The 19,213-nt window shown below is 40.4% G+C and overlaps 1 non-coding gene across 1 annotated transcript; it reads left to right on the plus strand.

The window, feature by feature from the left end:
• The first annotated feature begins 15,644 nt into the window (after positions 1–15,644).
• Positions 15,645–15,717, plus strand: TRNAH-GUG. The gene has a single exon. It is a non-coding gene; the product is annotated as a tRNA-His (tRNA).
• Positions 15,718–19,213: the final 3,496 nt, after the last annotated feature.

The following is a 19,213-nucleotide window of genomic DNA, read 5'->3' on the forward strand; positions in this document are numbered from 1 at the left end:
TCAATCAAGCCTAATTCTAAAATACACACTCTAGCCCCAGTGAGAGGGTGATTTCTGAAATACATGCAAAAACTGACAACTTCTTGATTTTTAACAAGGACAGTATATGGGGTCAGAGTATCTCCTCAAAACTAAAAGCACTGTTAATTTTGAGAGCCACAAGTTCTTGTCCTCATTTTTATTGTGAATGCAATTTGCACCGATTTGATTTTTTTTAATCAAACAATGTGAGTTCAGTTCAGTTCAGTTCAGTCGCTCAGTCATGTCCGAATCTTTGCGACCCCATGAATCGCAGCACGCCAGGCCTCCTTGTCCATCACCAACTCTCGGAGTTCACTCAGACTCACGTCCATCGAGTTAGTGATGCCATCCAGCCATCTCATCCTCTGTCGTCCCCTTATATAAAGGTAAAAAAGCAAGCTGTCCCTAATCACTGACCATCCACCAAATCCTTCTCCAACAAAATATTAACTGTTGATAATTTGGTGTGTAAAACCTCTGCTTTGAATGGAGGATTCTCCTTTAAACACATCTGTGGTACTTGTACAAGCTATGTTCTTATTGTGTGAGCACCACTCTAGCAAATGTCTGATTCCCTAGAAGACAAGAGACCGTCTTTGTTTCTGGGATGGAGAACCAGTCAGGGCCTCACCACCTGAATATCTGCCAACAAGAGCAGACCATGAACCTTTGCAGACAGGCTTCCATAAAGTCCTAATAAAAGGAGCCCAGAATTGCTTAAACATCAGATGAGTAATTGTTCAGATTTATTTGTTCCTGACACAGTATACCAACCCTTGCAGTTGAAAATTAAATGATAATATACTTCCCCCTCGGTTCCACAAAGCAATAACTTGTTTCCCTGGTGGATAATCAGGGGCCAAAGGGTGGGTAATTTATCACAAAAGAGAACCGGGAGGATCGCCAAAAGTAACAAAGGGGCAGTGATAGCCTCTCTCCTACTATATGGCACCAGTTTAATTAAGGCAAAGCTAATAAACTTTCCCAGCCATGTAAGGTCAAGTCCAGCCTTCTCATTAAAGCCAAGGCGGCCAGCCAGATCACAGAAAATAGGAAATAATAGATATCATGTTAATCACCTTTTTTTTTAATAGTCAAGAGTTATATTCCTGGGAATCAAGAGACTACTGCATTATAATCTGGTTGGGTTCTCTAAAGCTCTCTAATAAATAATATTTCACATAATTATGCAAGTTGATATAGGCCATACTCCCAGGAACTAAAAGAAAGACAGGTTTCAGGAAAAGATACAAAGTCATTAAGAAAATTAAGTTCTCTTTTCCTTAAAGTTAATTTAAGGGTTATTTTTCTGAGAATTGCATATATATTGTGAGTGTGTGTAATTAAGTGTTTAGATTTTCTGTGCTTATTCTCATAATCATGTGATAGTTGAGCCTGTTTAACAAGTTGTTGGAGATGACCCTGAGGAAATAGAAATTATTAATAAATAGATGAGAAGTTAATGCAAATTTTGTAACTGCTAAATTTTGTTTGCTGATTCAAACTTATGTACATGGAAAGGGTGACTGTGGCCATACACACAAAATGAAACAGAATTCAAAGTCAACGTTTATGTAATCAATGCGAAAACATGGATAATGATATATATAAGGAAGAGATCACTTACATGCCTCATTTGGGGTGGGGAGGACACACCCTTAAAGACTATCGCAATAACAGCTAATATTTATTAAGTGATCATTATACACCAGGCATTATTAACTTTAACCCCTACAACAGCCTTGTTCAGTTCAGTTCAGTCGCTCAGTCGTGTTCGACTCTTTGCGACCCCATGAATCGCAGCACGCCAGGCCTCCCTGTCCATCACCAACTCCCGGAGTTCACTCAGACTCACATCCATCGAATCAGTGATGCCATCCAGCCATCTCATCCTCTGTCGTCCCCTTCTCCTCCTGCCCCCAATCCCTCCCAGCATCAGGGTCTTTTCAAATGAGTCAACTCTTCGCATGAGGTGGCCAAAGTATTGGAGTTTCAGCTTTAGCCTTGTTAGGTAGATTCTATTATGGTCCCCATTTTACTGATGAGAATATCAAGGCCAGAAAGGCTGTGACTTGTCCCAAGACACACCATTAACAAGTGTGGATTCCGTTGGTGAGCTGGCCATTTGATACCAAGTTTCAGTGTATCTTCAGGTCTTGAAATCCCCAAATTGAAAAACATCTTAAAAGTATTCTCTTTCAGTCCTCCACCAAAAACTTGAACAGGAAGTCCCCCAGCCTCCAGCGATACAGCTCTTCAGAAAGAGGAAGCTCACTGAGGAAAGCCCTGTAAAAGCAGCTCTCTTAGAAATTTCTTCCTTCTAGTTGGAGTTGTACTTGTTTTCCCCTGCAACTTTCACTTATGCCTTCAGTGTCTAGTTTGAGCCCTACCCCTAATAGAGTGAATCCCTTCATTCACAAGACAGCTTTTTTTTTTTAATTTTATATTGGAGTATAGTTAATTAACAATGATGTTAGTTACAGGTATATAGCAAAGGGATTTGGTATCCAATTATAATGAATACACCTATCCATTCTTTTTCAAATTCTTTTCCTGTTTAGGTTATTACAGAATATTGAACCGAATTCCCTGTGTTGTACAGTAGGCCCTTGTTGGTTATCTATTTTAAATATTGTACTGGCACATGCACAAGTCAGCTTTTGAACGTTTGTGGAAGACTCTCACATTACCCCTTGAGACGTCTCTTTATTATTTACTGGGCTTTGTCCATCTTCAGCAAGTGGCTTCTAAGGTGGCCACGCATACCTGCTGTAAAATGGAGATTAGCACGTAGGAGTTGTAGACCTAGAAAGGTACAAATAACTTCCACCCACATGGCAATTGTGATGACTCTACCACAAGGCTTCATTTAAGCGCAAAGGAAATGTGTTCACTCAGGAAGAGGAAGAAACAGCCTGGTGAGCAGCCAGCCACTCTCTGGAGACCTTGCCTTCTTTTTTCTGCCTCATGCACCACCACTTTCCCTCAAGCAACTATATTTAAATCCATCTCCACTTCCTATTATTCTAAAGCATGATAGGTCCTCTCTTTGCTTTATGTATGCTTCTTTGCTGTATCTAAGCTCCCTTCTTTGTTTTGTAAAATCCTATTTCTACTTCAAATCCTAGTTCAAATGTCTCTCCTACACTTCCTCATCTTTCATTCCCCTGACAACTAGTGTTATTTTCCGACTCTGCTGTCTTCTCACAAAACTTGAAACACGCATTGTAAAATTTTACATATCTATATGTGTATACATCACTTCATGGGAAATAGATGGGGAAACAGTGGAAACACTGTCAGACTTTATTTTGGGGGGTTCCAAAATCACTGCAGATGGTGATTGCAGCCATGAAATTAAAAGACACTTACTCCTTGGAAGGAAAGTTATGAGCAACCTAGATAGCATATTCAAAAGCAGAGACGTTACTTTGCCAACTAAGGTCCCTCTAGTCAAGGCTATGATTTTTCCAGTAGTCATGTATGGATGTGAGAGTTGGACTGTGAAGAAGGCTGAGCGCTGAAGAATTGATGCGTTTGAACAGTGGTAATGGAGAAGACTCTTGAGAGTTCCTTGGACTGCAAGGAGATCCAACCAGTCCATTCTGAAGGAGATCAACCCTGGGATTTCTTTGGAAGGAATGATGCTAAAGCTGAAACTCCAGTACTTTGGCCACCTCATGTGAAGAGTTGACTCATTGGAAAAGACTTTGATGCTGGGAGGGATTGGGGGCAGGAGAAGAAGGGGACGACAGAGGATGAGATGGCTGGATGGCATCACTGACTCGATGAATGCGAGTCTGAGTGAACTCTGGGAGTTGGTGATGGCCAGGGAGGCCTGGCGTGCTGTGATTCATGGGGTCACAGAGTCGGATACGACTGAGTGACTGAACTGAACTGAACTGATACATAAATCCATTGTATTATACTCATGTTCAGTGCTCGCTTTGGCAGTACATATATTAACTCATATTCATGTTCTTGTCATTATCTTCATTATTATTTTCTTATCTTTGAGTTGCGCCATGCAGCATGTGGAATCTTAGTTCACCAATCATGGATCAAACCTGTGCCCCTTGAAATGGAAGAACAGAGTCTTAACCGTTATACCACCAGAGTTCCTCTTCATTATATTTAAAAATCTCAGTGTTCCTTTTTTTCATCTCTACAGGCCTTTAATATGTCTTATTGGACCATCACAAAAGCCTCCGTACTGATCTCCGTTTCTGACCATCTTCCACCCTCCACATGGGGCCTGGAGTAATTTATCGTTTACGACCATACCACCCTGAATGCATAATTCATTGAAACGCAAATCATTCTGTGGATGCCACCTCCTACTGAAAACCTTGTAAGACCCATGGCCTGCAGCTGCTGCTGCTGCTGCTGCTGCTGCTGCTGCTGCTGCTGCTAAGTCACTTCAGTCGTGTCCGACTCTGTGCAACCCCATAGACGGCAGCCCACCAGGCTCCCCAGACCTTGGGATTCTCCAGGCAAGAACACTGGAGTGGGTTGCCATTTCCTTCTCCAATGCATGAAAGTGAAAAAAGTCGCTCAGTCGTGTCCAACTTTTCACGACCCCATGGACTGCAGCCTACCAGGCTCCTCCGTCCATGGGATTTTCCAGGCAAGAGTACTGGAGTGGGGTGCCATTGCCTTCTCCCATGGCCTGCAGAGCAGATCTTAAAACACAGGGATTCCCAAGTCCCTCCTCCAGAGGTTCTCTCTTCTCCAGAGGGTTTCATGCTGCAAGTCTAGAGTAGCATCAAAAAGCTGTGGTTTTAATAAATGCCCAAATGAATGGAGTTCTGCTGAGTGTTATGTGGCAGCCTGTCTAGCAGGGAGTCTGGGAGAAAATGGATACATGTATATGTACGGCTGAGTCCCTTTGCTGTCTGCCTGAAACTATCACAACTATCACTGTTAATCAGCTATACCCTAACGTAAAAGAAAAAAGTTTAAAGTTTGGTGGGGGTGGGGGGGAAGTGCCCAAATGACTTAGATGTAGGAGATTGATAGACTATATTTTGAAAAATAATGAGTTATAGGATAAATCCAAGGTCTTGCTATATCATGTGTTCTATTAATAACAAGTTATGTTCATGTCCCTGTAAATATGCATTTTGAGTCCACTATACTTCTGCACATATTCTTCCTTATACTTAGATTGTTCCTTTCTTTTTTTATTCATTAATTTTTTTATTTTACTTTACAAGTTCCTTTCTATGTGGTCTTCCTAATGGATTTCTAAATGCTGCTTAGACCTAATCCATCCTGGAGCCTTCCCAGTCCCTCCTTGCCCAAACAGAATTTATCTCTTCCTCCACTGTACCTTATAAATACTTATGTTTCTACATGTAACACATTGGCAGAGACACAACCCACCTGGACTGAGAGGGACAAAGAGAGTGAAAAGTGAAAAGAGATCATTAGACTCCCCCAAACTTCTATGAGCAGGAAGCAAGCTGCAAAAAACTACTCAGCTACAGACACATACTAAACTTTAACTAAACAAACAAAACCAACAGTCACAGGTTGGAAATAAGAGTAGAGGGTGGAGCCAAGAGTCATGAAAAACTATTTCCAGGCCTTGCTTCTTAATCAAGAACTTCAACCTGTGCTCAGCTGGGTTTCAGACCTGCCGTGGACCAGGGACTTCTGTGCACACTGCATGTTCCCCTTTCTTAACGGGAAGCTCTACAGTGGTTATGCCAGGCCTGTCATACCATTGCATGTTGGCTTCTGGAGGAGTAGATAACATGTCTCCTCAGTTTCTAGGTCTTCTGATAAATGGTATTAAAGAGGTATACTTAAAGGCGTCTCTTCACACTTGGATCTGATTTGGAAGCCAAAGTAATGGATTTTAAACTGATAAAATAAGTGACTGGGACTATTAGAGGGACTTTTAGGGAAAGGGGAAGAGTTTAGTATATTTTGCATGTGAAGACACTATAAGCATTTTTTGGTCAGAGAAAGAACTGTGATAGTTTCTAAATACGTCCATAAGTTCGGTACTCTTCCCTTCCAAAGATGGAGCTGTCTTCTCTCCCTTTAAGTGTGACCTGTGCTTGCTCAATTGCTTTTAATAATATGATGCAGTAAAAGTAACAGTATGTGATAGCCAAAACTAAGATATAGCTGGCCTTCTCCTTAATCTCCTTCTCCCTTGGATCATCTATCTGGGAGCTTCACCGGTGGCTCAGTGATAAAGAATCCATCTGCAATGCAGGAGACACAGAAGATGCAAGCTCGATCCCTGGATCAGGAAGATTCCCCTGGAGGAGGGAATGGCTACCCACTCCAGTATTCTTGCCTGGAGAATCCCATAGACTGAGGAACCTGGTGGGTTACAGTCCACCGGGTTGCAAAGAGTTGGATATGACTTAGTGACTAAGTATGTACACCTCCTTAAACTCATTCTCCTTTGGGTCATCTCTCTGGGAGAAGCCAGCTGCCACACGAGGATAACACTCAAACAGCCCTATGAAGCAGCCCGTGTGGCACAGAAATATTAGTTAGTAACTGCCCCTCCCCCTAAAAGATCCTCACACCCCACCCAGACCCTCAGAAGCATATGATCCTGGCTGACACCTTGATTACAACTCAGGAGAGTCTGAACCACAGCCACCCGACAAACCACCCCAAATTCTTGGTTCATTGAACCTATGAGCTGAGACATGTGTGTTATTATAAGTTGATGTCTAAGTTTTTGCATTAATTTGTCACACCACAGTAGATAACTAATACGCTGGGTCGTAACAAATCTTTTCTTTTATTCATTGGGCCAGGTGTTCTGGTTGGCACTTGGATATAGTAATGAATAACATGAGTGAGGATGAGATGGCTGGATGGCATCACCAACTCAATGCACATGAGTTTGGGTGAACTCCAGGAGTTGGCGATGAACAGGGAGATCTGGCATGCTGCAATTCATGGGGTCGCAAAGAATCGGACACGACTGAGCAACTGAACTGAACTGAACTGAACATGAGTGTAATTTTTCTCTTAAGATAGACTAGTGGGAAAGGCAGATATTAACAAACATGTGCATCTATTAACCGATTGCAATAAGTACTGAGAGAAAAGAGTATGCCATGAGGAGAAAACTGAGAGATACAATTTAGTTTTAGAGGCTCTCCCTAAGCAAGTCTCTGGAGAAAGAGGCAGCAGCCCACTCCAGTATTCTTGCCTGGGAAATCCCATGGACAGAGAAGTCTGGCAGGCTATAGTCCATGGGGTCGCAAGAGTGGAACACAACTGAGTGACTAAACGACCACCATCTAAGCAAGTGGCATTAAAGAACAGATCTGAAAGAAAGGCAGGCTTTAACCAGCTGAAACTGTGGGAAGAAACTTCCAGGCAGAGCAAACAGTTTGCACTAAAGCTTGTTAGTGCCTTAGAGTTAGGGAAGGGCATGGGTGGGTCAAAGAACCATGAGGGTGTGCGGGAAGCAGGCAATGTGACTCCAGCGTCATGAGCAAGAGGGAGTTGGGATTGAGTTGAGGTTGTAAAGGGAGGCCGGAAGTAGATCATGCAGAAACCTGTGGCCATTCTGAGGACTTTTTAGCTGAGGCAAGCCACTGAGGTGGAAGAATAACATGACTCAATGTATTTTATTAAAATGACTACTCTGAAATTCATATGCAGAATTGATTGGAAAGGGACATGAATAGAATGGAGAACTGTTAGAAGACTCTGAATGAGGATGAGGAGGGGAAGAAAGTGGGTCAGCTTAAGTAGTGGAGATGGGGAGAAATAAAGGGATTCAAGCAAAGCCAGTGGGGTCAGAATCAATATGACTTTCATCCATGAAGTCTGGCAGAAATTCAAATTAATAAATTTAAAGCAAAAGTCAAATCCCACATAAAATTTTCTATGACTTATTACCTAATATTTGACTGCTTAATATGGGCTTCCCAAGCAACCCAGTGGTAAAGAATCTGCCTGCCAGTGCAGGAGACGCAAGAGAGGCAGTTTCAATCCCTGGGTCGGGAAGATCCCCTGGAAGAAGATATGGCAACCTGCTCCAGTATTCTTGCCTGGAAAATTCCATCAGAGGAGCCTGGCAGGGTACAGTTCATGGGGTTGCAGAGTTGGATATGACTGAGCACATACACTTACTGCTTAATAACAATTTCACTTTTTCTAAAATGACTCTCCACAAACATATGAACTCTAGTGTTCTTCAGTGTCCAGAGAAAGAAAACAGAGGAACAATTTTCTGAACTTTTCTTTTGACTAAATGCGTGAATTATCAAGCTTTTTATAAAACAACCCCTTACATAACATCTTTGCTCAAATGGCAAAGAATCTGCATACAGTGTGGGAAATCTGGGTTCAATTTCTGGGTCAGGAAGATCCCCTGGAGAAGGGAATGGCAACCCACTCCAGTATTCTTGCCTGAAGAATGTCATGAATAGAGGAGCCTGGCGGGCTACAGTCCATGGGGTCACAAAGAGTTGGACACGACTGAGCCACTAACACTTCTTCACTTCCCTTACATAACTATAGCATCAAAGAGGTGAACTGAGGTGTAATAGAATACTATATGGGAGGGAGTCGTTGTTGGTTTGTTTCCATTTTATTGTTACTTGTATAGTCATGTAAAAATCTTAAGTTATAGTGTTTTTACCCGGCTACCACAATTATACTGATAATATGCCCATAAGATTGCCAAGGTAAATAAACTAAGGGTGATTCTTTCAAAAGCTAGGCCTATTCTATCAGGTCAGTTTCAAAGATGTCGCAATCAAGGGCTGTGTTTTGAGTGGGATGTTTCCTGTTGTGGTTACATAAACTGCACCACCCCTATGTTAAATACCACGTGTCGACATCTACACTAGGAGAGGCTAGAATGGAAAAAAGGACGAAACACACTTGACTGCATATTTTTAAAACTGAGGTCATGCAATGTAGAAGGATTTTCTTAGACGGTAACTACTCCAGAATGCCTTTCTTCAATTAGAGATGTTTATCCTCTGCTGCAGGGCTTCCCTGATGGCCCAGTGGTAAAGAATCCACCTGCAAAGCAGGAGATGCAGGAGACGTGGGTTCCATCCCGAGGTTGGGAAGACCCCCTGGAGAAGGAAATCGCAATTCACTTCAGTATTCATGCTCGAAAAATCCCATGAACAGAGGAGACTGGAGGGCTAAAGTCCAAGGGGTCGCAAAGAGTTGGACATGACTGAGTACAGCACAATCCTCTAGAACAACATTCCTCAAAGTGTGGTCCAGGGCCCATGTTCATGCATCAGCATCACCTAAAATGCTCAGGAAAATACAAGTGCTAATATAGTGAGTCTTAGCTCAGTCCTTGAGAGGCTTCCCAAGTGGCTCAGCAGTAAGGAAACTGCCTGCTTATGCAGAAGCTACGTGGGTTCCATCCCTGGGTCTAGAAAATCCCCTGGAGGAGGAAATGGCAACCCATTCCAGTGTTCTTGCCTAGGAAATCCCATGGATGAAGGAGCCTGGTGGGCTACAGCCCATGGGGTCACAAAGAGCTGAACACAACTGAGCATGAGCTAAGCCCTTGAACCTGTGTCTTAAACAAGCATTGAGGGAAACCTGATTTATATACATTAGAATTTATGTACCTGCACTATAGGATACGCTATCATGGCTTGATAAAAACTCTAAGTATATGCAAAGATATCTGGTTTAATAGCCAAATGGCGTCAGACCATTTCAACAGAAAGAGAGATTTTCGGTCATAAATATAAATCCACTTTTTACTTTGAGGACAGTAACAGTGTTAAGCACATTTAAATCTTTCAAAATCCTCCATTCTTCACAATTTGAAAACTTACTGTTGGCTGTCAAAACTAAATGGGTCAAGGGAACATCAATTTTCTTTCTTTAGAGGTTTTTGCATACAAAATGGTCTTCAAACTGAAAGTGAGCACAAGGACAGTTAATGTTCTTTTTTATCTGCAGACAACATTCTGTATTTTGATCTAGGTGTTAGTTACAAAGCTGGGTTCTCTTTATAAAAGCTCTTCAAGCTAACCACTTGATATGTGGACACTTCTTTATACAAAGTTTTCTTCAAAAAATGTAACCAGTCTTTTAAAAAAATTCATCCAAATTATATGAAAATACTTTAACATGATATTCTTCAAGCTAATAACCCTTAGCTGTAAAACTGAAATGGGCATTCTCATATAGATGACTTCTGGAAATACAAATTGATGTAAGCCTCCTGGAAAGCATTTTGACAATCAATATTTGTCCAAAACTTTAAAGCAAATCCATTGACCTAGTAATTCTACTTCTAGAATATATCCCAAGGAAGCAAGTCTTCAGCATAAGAAAAGCTCTATTCCCAAATTCCAAAATATAAACCCAACAAAATAATCACAATAGAGGAACTTTTATTCAAATCTTAATATATCTATATGGGGGTAAGTATACACTGGTGATGAAAGTAAAAAGAAAAGCAAGTAAATAATACAAAATTCTTTCTTAAATTTTATTGATGTATAGTTGATTTATAATATTGTGTTAATTTCTGCTATAAAGTGACTCATTTATATATACATATTTCATATTCTTTTCCATTATGGTTTATCACAAGATATTGTATATAGTTACCTGTGCTATATAGTAGGATCTTGTTGTTTATCCATCCTATATATAATAGTTTGCATCTGATATAAAATTTTTGATGCAGCTGGAAAAAGGCACAAAGGACTCCTAAGTGCCTATTAATATCCACATTTGGTACATATATAGATAGTCCAATTATCATCATTATTTAACTTTCACATAGGCTTTATACACTAATATACACAAATATATGTTATACTTTACAATATACACATTTTTATAAATTTCATAACAAATCATATTTACCTAAAGTTTATCAATATGAAACATGTTCAGGTATAATGGTAAGTTGAAATCATCTCAAAACAAAAGAAAGGAAGAATGCACCTAAACTGATATTTTTTTCATGTGATATAATGACATACCTAGAACTTTCAAAACAGTCAACTGACAATGTTATAGAACCAAACTGGGGTCTGCTTGCCTGACATCCAGAAAAGCCAGGTTGTGGTGAAGGAAAAGTACAGCATTTATTGCAGGGCATCAAGCAAGGGAGTGGAGAAGGAAATGGCAACCCACTCCAGTATTCTTGCCTGGAGAATCCCATGGACAGAGGAGCCTGACAAGCTATAGTCCATGGGGTCGCAAGAATCGGACATGACTTAGCAACTAAACCACCACCACCATCAAGCAATGGAGTGGGAGACAGGTCTCACATTCACTCCAACTTGCTCTGTGTTAGATGTATAAAAGGGGATGAAAAGAGAGACTGGGATTAGCATTATTTTTTGACATTTCTTCATTGTAGTTTCAAGAGTAAGTATGTCTATAGTTCTTGGTAAAGAATATGCCTGCAATGCAGGGGACCTGGATTCATTTCCTGGGTTGGGAAGATCCCCTGGAGAAGGAAATGGCAACCTATTCCAGCATCCAGCATTCTTACCTGGAGAATCCCAAGGACAGGGGAGCCTGGCAGGCTACTGTCCATGGGGTCGCAAGAGTTGGGCATGACTTAGCGACTAAATCATCTCATCATGGTTTGGGGATGTGTTGGTTCATCTTGCCCTGGAGCAACTACCTGAATGTGTTCATTAATGATGATGACTATACTAGCAATTTTAGTCACCTAACTCTGGTTGATTAGTGTTCAGTTAGCACAGAATTAGCAAGGAGATCAAACCAGTCAATCTAAAGGAAATCAATCCTGAATACTCATTGGAAGGACCAATGTTGAAGCTGAAGCTTCAATACTTGGCCACCTAATGTGAAGAGCTAACTCACTGGAAAAAAACGTGTTGCTGGGAAAGATTGAAAGCAAGAGGATAAGAGGGCAGCAGAGGATGAGATGTCAGATAGCATCACGAACTCAGAGATAACGGAGGACCTAGAAATCTTGCATGCTTCAGTCCATGGGGTAGCAAAAAGTCGGACACAGCTTAGCGACTGACCAATAACAGTGCAGTGCAGTTCAGTTCAGTCACTCAGTCGTGTCTGACTCTTTGCGACCCCCTGAAACCACAGCATCCCAGGCCTCCCTGTCCATCACCAACTACCAGAGTTTACCCAAACCCATGTCCATCGAGTCAGTGATGCCATTCAACAGTCTCATCCTCTGTCATCCCCTTCTCCTCCTGCCCTCAATCTTTCCCAGCATCAGGGTCTTTTCAAATGAGTCAGCTCTTCACATCAGGCGGCCAAAGGATTGGAGTTTCAGCTTCAACATCAGTCCTTCCAATGAACACCCAGGACTGATCTCCTTTAGGACAACAACAAGCACAGAATTGATGTAAAAGGGGACAAGATTGTGCTAGACACCAATGGTAGTAACAACAACTAAAAATTTTTGAGGACTATGTACTGAGCACTATATTAAATACTGTTTAGTATATTGATTCCTTTAATCCTGAGCGATATTAGCATTATTATCCTGATTTTAAAGAATAAAAAAATCCTAAGGAAAAGATAAGTAACTATGTGAGGTCACACAGCTAATAAGTGACAGAGCCTGGCAGAGTTTGTTCATATAACCAATATATTATATTGCACTAACAATAAGCAGTTAGAAAATGTAATAGATCACAGGATCTCATTCATAAAACAATAAAGGATCATTAAAAACACAAACAAAAATCAAAACAAAATCCTAAAAATAAATCTAACCAAAAAGTCACATTTAAAAAAATTGAAAACAAGACCAGACTCAATAAATTAAATGGTTGTCATTTTAAAATGTGATTCCAAAATAACAAAAAACTGGGAGGCAAAGGGCATTACAAGAAAAAAAGTGTTAAGCCTTATCTTAGTTCTCTAGCCAGTCACTTAGGGAAATCTCTGAAGCTTGAACTCCAAAGTTCTCTATTCATACAAAGGTAGCTCAAATCCAGCAATCTGGTTTGACTACTTTGAGAAGAAAGTACAAGGAAGTCTCAACAGCATGCCATAGAATGAAGCATTTGGCTCCACTGCCATCCAGGATCCGAGGCATCAGCACGACAGCCTGGTCAACATGCATTCACCAAGGTGTGGTTAGGGCAACATTTGGCCACCGTTTTCCTGGTAAAGACAGCAATGCAGGTTGTAATTTTCCAGCTAGACAGGGATAAAAGAACCCTTCCTGAGTCCCAGAGTGCATGAAAGGGGCTAGCAGATCAGACCACCATAATCTTCTGTCACAACGACACTGTTAAGCTGAAGTCAACCATAGATCTTCTCCAATCCAGCTCTCCCTACTTATAGATAAAGAAACTGAGGTCTAGAACGGACTTCTCCTCCCAGGTAACAAAATTATTTTAAACTAGAACCAGAATGTTAACTCCTCTCTTCCCCCAAGTTTCCTGATGACCAGTCTGAGTTTGCACATCCAATCTGTCTATGGATGAAAGCAACATTTCCCAAACTTCAGACATTCACCTACCAGCTTCATGATTTTGCTACACTATATATTATCTTTACTATTATTTATTTTATATATTCTTTGAATATGTTTCTTTTTCATACATTAATCTAGCTTCATTCTAAGCAACGATATCCACTCGGTCATGAATGAAATGTGCATTTTCCCAAACACATTGAAATAAATATGTATCTACTGGAATTACATTTGTCTCTGAACTATTCCCCAGAAGGGTAAAGCATCTTTTGCTGCATCTGGAGAGATCGCCTACATGTGTTCCAAGGAATTCTAATCTGTATCAGGTTACTAGGTATGCATGATCAAATAAACTTAAGGGATGCTAACTAAAATGAAGTTAAAGAGCTTTGAGTTTTATTAATGGTTACACACCTCAGAGCTTTTCATAAAATATAGAATGAAACTTTCCAAGGAGGGAATGTGGTGCTATATTTCCAAAATTTATCTGATCATGAAATCTTTTTTCCTAAGCAGAATCAGTATTAAAAACATATTCTAAGCTGTATTAATTTTCAAAAGGCAACAGTGTTTTTGAGCTCATGTTATAAAAAATAGATACTGCACATAATAATTTACCCTGTATCCCTATTAGAACATTTAGAACATTTTTATGGTCAGAAAAAGAGTGGGTAGAAAATCTTATTTCCTCTTGTCATTTTAAAAAATTCAGTCTCTTGGGTAAAGCTAACTTACCTTGTTGATAATGAAACCATGCAATAACATTGGGCATTCTAAAAATATATTTATCACTTCTAATAAGTCATCCAAATCTCCTACATTATTGATTGTAGTCGATGACACATAGGCTTTTTATGAAGGTTTGTTTTAGTTGCACTGGGGACTTCTAGGTGGAACTTTAAGAGTGACAGTTCTATAACCTCACATCAGTCTGTGGGTGTGGCCATGAGAAAGTGTGCACCTGATTTACCACACAGGCATTTTCTTTCTCTCTCTGTCTCCTGGCCCTTCCTTCCTTTCCTCCTTCCTTTTTCTCTTCCCCACTCTCCTCCCTTTCAAATGCTTTGATAAAAAACTAAAAAGGATTTTTCATCTTTAGGCATTTTTAAGTATTTTTGTTATCATTGGGGAAAACATACCATAGTTACTAAACTAACGCTATAAAGCCAAAGTTTTATGGTTACAAATATTTCTTTTCCTGCATTTTCAAATAAAATTAAAACTAAGATTCAAGGCAGAGAAAATGCTGTAATGCCCCCTTTTCAGTATTCCTGTCAATGAAATTAAACATTAGTAAGGAAGAATGCTGATGTGTTATGATAAGATATTCCTTCATCCAAGCATGCACCAAGTCACACACTATCTTGAATATATTATTCTTAAATACTTTTTTCCCCCAACAACCAAAATCTCAATATATTCTTCCTCCACACCCCATGGAGGTAATCAAGTTATCCAGTGAATTTTTATTCTATAGAATGCTTTCTATGCTCTCATTTGAAAATATGTATTAACTAGAAAATTGTGTGTTGAGATTCCTCACTGAATGCTGGAGGCCAGGAAAACATTCAGAAAAATGACTCAGCTCTTGTGAGTGTCCACATTAAATACTAGTGCATTGTAACAGAATTGGCCTGAATAAAGTCAATTCTCTGAACTATTTAAGGCAGATACAAACAGACTAAAAACTGAGTTTCCTCCTCTCTCTGGTTCTAGAGTCAGTTCTGCACTGCACTCATAATAAAGAGATAGTGTTTCACTTTTTCAGTAAAGGAGATTTTAAAGAGTTCAAAGTGTATAAATACAATTTAAAATGTTTCCTTTTTTATATGAGTCAGAATTATTAAAATACACAAGCACCAAGAACAAAAGATAAAGTAGAGAAAATAAATAAATATTTGATCTTTTAGGGAAACATTCCCCAAACGGCTCTGTTATTATAGCCATAGGTTTCAAATAACTCAATTCAAATACTGATTTCTGTGTATGTTTGAACATCATAAAGTTCACTAAAGTTAGGTTTTAATGATTGCAATTAATCTTTTTTTCTTCAATTACTCGCCCCCTACTTGGCTTCCAAAAGTCCATTTAAGGTACTGGAAGATTTAAATGGTTCATAAGAGTTGAAAACTTAAATGTCATGGTTGGACCCAAATACAATCTGTTCCTACCTCTTTAATTTCTGTTCTGCTGCTCTCTGAATAGGGCTTCCCTGATAGCTCAGTTGGTAAAGAATCTGCCTGTGATGCAGGAGACCCTGGTTCGATTCCTGGGTCAGGAAGATCCCCTGGAAAAGGGATAGGCTACCAACTCCAGTATTCTTGGGCTCAGCTGGTAAAGAATCTGCCTGCAATGTGGGAGAACTGGGTTTGATCCCTGGGTTGGGAAGACCCCCTGGAGAAGAGAAAGGCTACCCATTCCAGTATTTGGACCTGGAGAATTCTATGGATTCTCCCTGAATTGCAAATGCAGGTGTTTTGCAGAAAGGCATGTATGATACTGTTAGATACATTCTAGACATTCTTGAAGTACTTTTTAAAAATAGGTGAATATGCTTTAAAAGCAGGACCCTCTGTCCTAGGTGAAACTTTTTTTCTAGTCACATATTTAATGATCATGATCTCTTGTCTACTGTACCCCTTTCCTACTCTCTTGGCAAAAACTTTGCCCTCCAAAGCAAAAAAACCCTGAAGAAGCATCTTCAGAGCCCTTCCATAATCACCTGGACAAGGAGGACCTTACCAACATACTTTCCAAGTTTACAAAACCTCCTTGTATTAGGATCTCTTTGAATCAACTCTATACACAGCATATGCTAAATCAAGCATAGTGAATAACTTCTATCTCTTGTGTCAGTACTAGTAGATGGTGGTGAGTCCTTGAAGGGAGAATGATGTTGTGGATTAGCAACGTCTGTGATGAGAACTGAGAGACAAAAAGAGTAGCTATGTGTCTCCTACTCCCCCCATTTTTATCTCAGTTTATGCTAATCATTCTTGTAAATGCCCACTCCTACCCCATCTCCCAGGAAAGAGAGGCACCAAATGACTGTGGGTTTTTTACCTGACTTTACATCCTGAAAGAGCTGCAGAAGCAATAATGCTATCTCTTCTGTAGGTTTACTATAGGCTTATCTAAGATAAATACGAAGGGTTTAGCCTAATCCCTGGCACACGGTTTATACTCAGTCGATGCTTTTTTCATGTTATTGACTTCACTCTCCATTTTATCTGTGCATAGGATCAACTTAAGCAGGAAATTTGATTTTGGTTGGGTGCTTATGAACAGAATAAGACAAATAAGGAAGTATATGATCATTTAAATGTCAGAGAAGCTATTATATATACCCTTGGTAGTTGCAGAAATGGAAAACTACTCTGCATAAAATAGAAAATTAAAATAAGTGGCAATAAGTTCCAATCCGAAATACTGTGAAGAATTTTCTACTTTCTGCTTTTTTTATCTGCTTCCTGAGCACCCAAGGGTGGGTGGCAGGTGGCTAATCTAAATTTACTATTATTGCTCAGAGAAGTTTTACCTTTGTCCTTTTGAAGTGTGGTGACCTCTTTTTTTGTGTTTTAAGGGGTGGAGGGAAGTGTTAAGGAGTGCTGTGCTTAGTCACTCAGTCATGTCCAACTTGTGTCAGACTGTAGCCCGCCAGGCTTCTCGGTCCATGGGGATTCTCCAGGCAAAAATACTGGAGTGGGTTGCCATTTCCTTCTCCAGGGGATCTTCCCAACCCAGGGATCAAACCCAGGTCTCCCACATCACAGGCAGATTCTTTACACTCTGAGCCACCAGGGAAACCCAAGAACACTGGAGTGAGTAGCTTATCCCTTCTCCAGGGGAATCTTCCCGACTCAGGAATCAAACTGGGATCTCCTGCACTGCAGGTAGATTTTTTACCAACTGAGCGACCAGGGAAGGCTGGTTTGCAGAACAGAGAGAGGTATAATAAGGAATCTCCTGGGCTTCCCTTGAGGCTCAGTGGTAAAGAATTCACCTGCCAGTGTAGGAGACATGGGTTCCACCCCACATGCCACAGAGCAACTAAACCCAGCATCACAACCACTGAGCCTGTGCTCTGGAGCCCAGAAGGCATAACTACTGAAGCCTGCATGCCCTAGAGCCTGTGCTCTGCAACCAGAGAAGCCGCCACAGTGAGAGGCCCTCTCACAGCAACCAGAGAGTAGCCTCCACTCTCTGCAACTAGAGAAAAGGCCCAACGGCAATGAAGACCCAGCATCAGTTCAGTTCAGTTCAGTTCAGTCGCTCAGTCATGTCCTACTCTTTGAGACCCCGTGAATTGCAGCATAGCCAAAAGTAAATAAATAAAAAAATATTTTCAAAGGAAGCTCCCAGTTCAGTTCAGTTCAGTTCAGTCGCTCAGCTGTGTCCGACTCTTTGCGACCCCATGAATCACAGCACGCCAGGCCTCCCTGTCCAGGAGTTCACTCAGACTCACGTCCATCAAGTCAGTGATGCCATCCAGCCATCTCATCCTCGGTCGTCCCTTCCTCCTCCTGCCCCCAATCCCTCCCAGCATCAGAGTCTTTTCCAATGAGTCAACTCTTCTCATGAGGTGGCCAAAATACTGGAGTTTCAGCTTCAGCATCATTCTTTCCAAAGAAATCCCAGGGTTGATCTCCTTCAGAATGGACTGGTTAGATCTCCTTGCAGTCCAAGGGACTCTCAAGAGTCTTCTCAAGAGAGTCTTAATTTGAATTATAGGAAAGCTTTTATCATTATTACGGATGTAAATGAGAAAAGAAAAGTCAGCATTTGCCCAAGCTTAAAATGCCACAATTAACACGTTAGTACAGGGATCATAAGATCGATACCGGCTTTGCAAGAGAAATGATTTCCTCAAACTCCTAAAAAACAAACAAAAACCCAACAAAAGTGTGCCACTAACCTCTACAGAGCAATGTAGGGATCACCTGGACAGAACTGACCACTTTCTAATAAATAGAGCTTTTAAAAGCAATAATATCTCAGGTGTCTTTCTCTAAAAGTGAATGCTTGTGCAGATCTGTAAAACAGCACATCCAATTCTCCAATCCTCCTGCACAAACTGAATCTCAGAAAAATACAGGAAAAAAGTCAAATGCAAAAGCACATTCTGTCAAAATCCAAAGAGAATAAACCAACCTTTTAAAAACAGGAAAGGGAAGTCTTCAAAAAAAAAAAAAAAAAGAGGGTACTGAATTGTTTAAAAATGTATTTTTAAATCTTTCCTAAGACCAGTCCTTGGCAAAGGCTAAAAGATTCGATTTGGTGTTCAAAGCTGACTGGTCTGTCATTTGGGCCAAAAAGAGAGAACTTTGGACTTCCTTTAACAGTCTAAGACTTATGGACACTTCATAAAATGGGCATTTCTAGTGCCACACCTTCAAGCCCAGGTGACTGTGTGGTGTGTAAGAACCCAAAGAAGTCTGTAAACAGGATCTCCAAAATCATATAAGTCCAGGCCAAACTTCATCTGGAGGATGGCCTCTTCCTCAAGAGGGAAATATATTTTATATTTGGTAGTATTTTTGTTAATGTTCAATTTGGAAAACAAAATTTTAATGAGATGCATGTCAGGAAAAGGAAAACAAAACTAAATAATACTTTTTCTTGTATGGTTTGTTTAGCTATTAAAAAGTGTTTTGGAACTTCCCTGGTGGTCCAGTGGTTAAGATTCTGTGCTTCCACTGCAGGGGGCTCAGCTTTCAGCCCTGGTCAGGGAACTAAAATCCTGCATACCTTACAATGCATCAAAAAAAAAAAGTTGTA

This window comes from Oryx dammah, unplaced genomic scaffold, assembly GCF_014754425.2.
Source record: "Oryx dammah isolate SB20612 unplaced genomic scaffold, SCBI_Odam_1.1 HiC_scaffold_20, whole genome shotgun sequence".
Taxonomy (NCBI): domain Eukaryota; kingdom Metazoa; phylum Chordata; class Mammalia; order Artiodactyla; family Bovidae; genus Oryx; species Oryx dammah.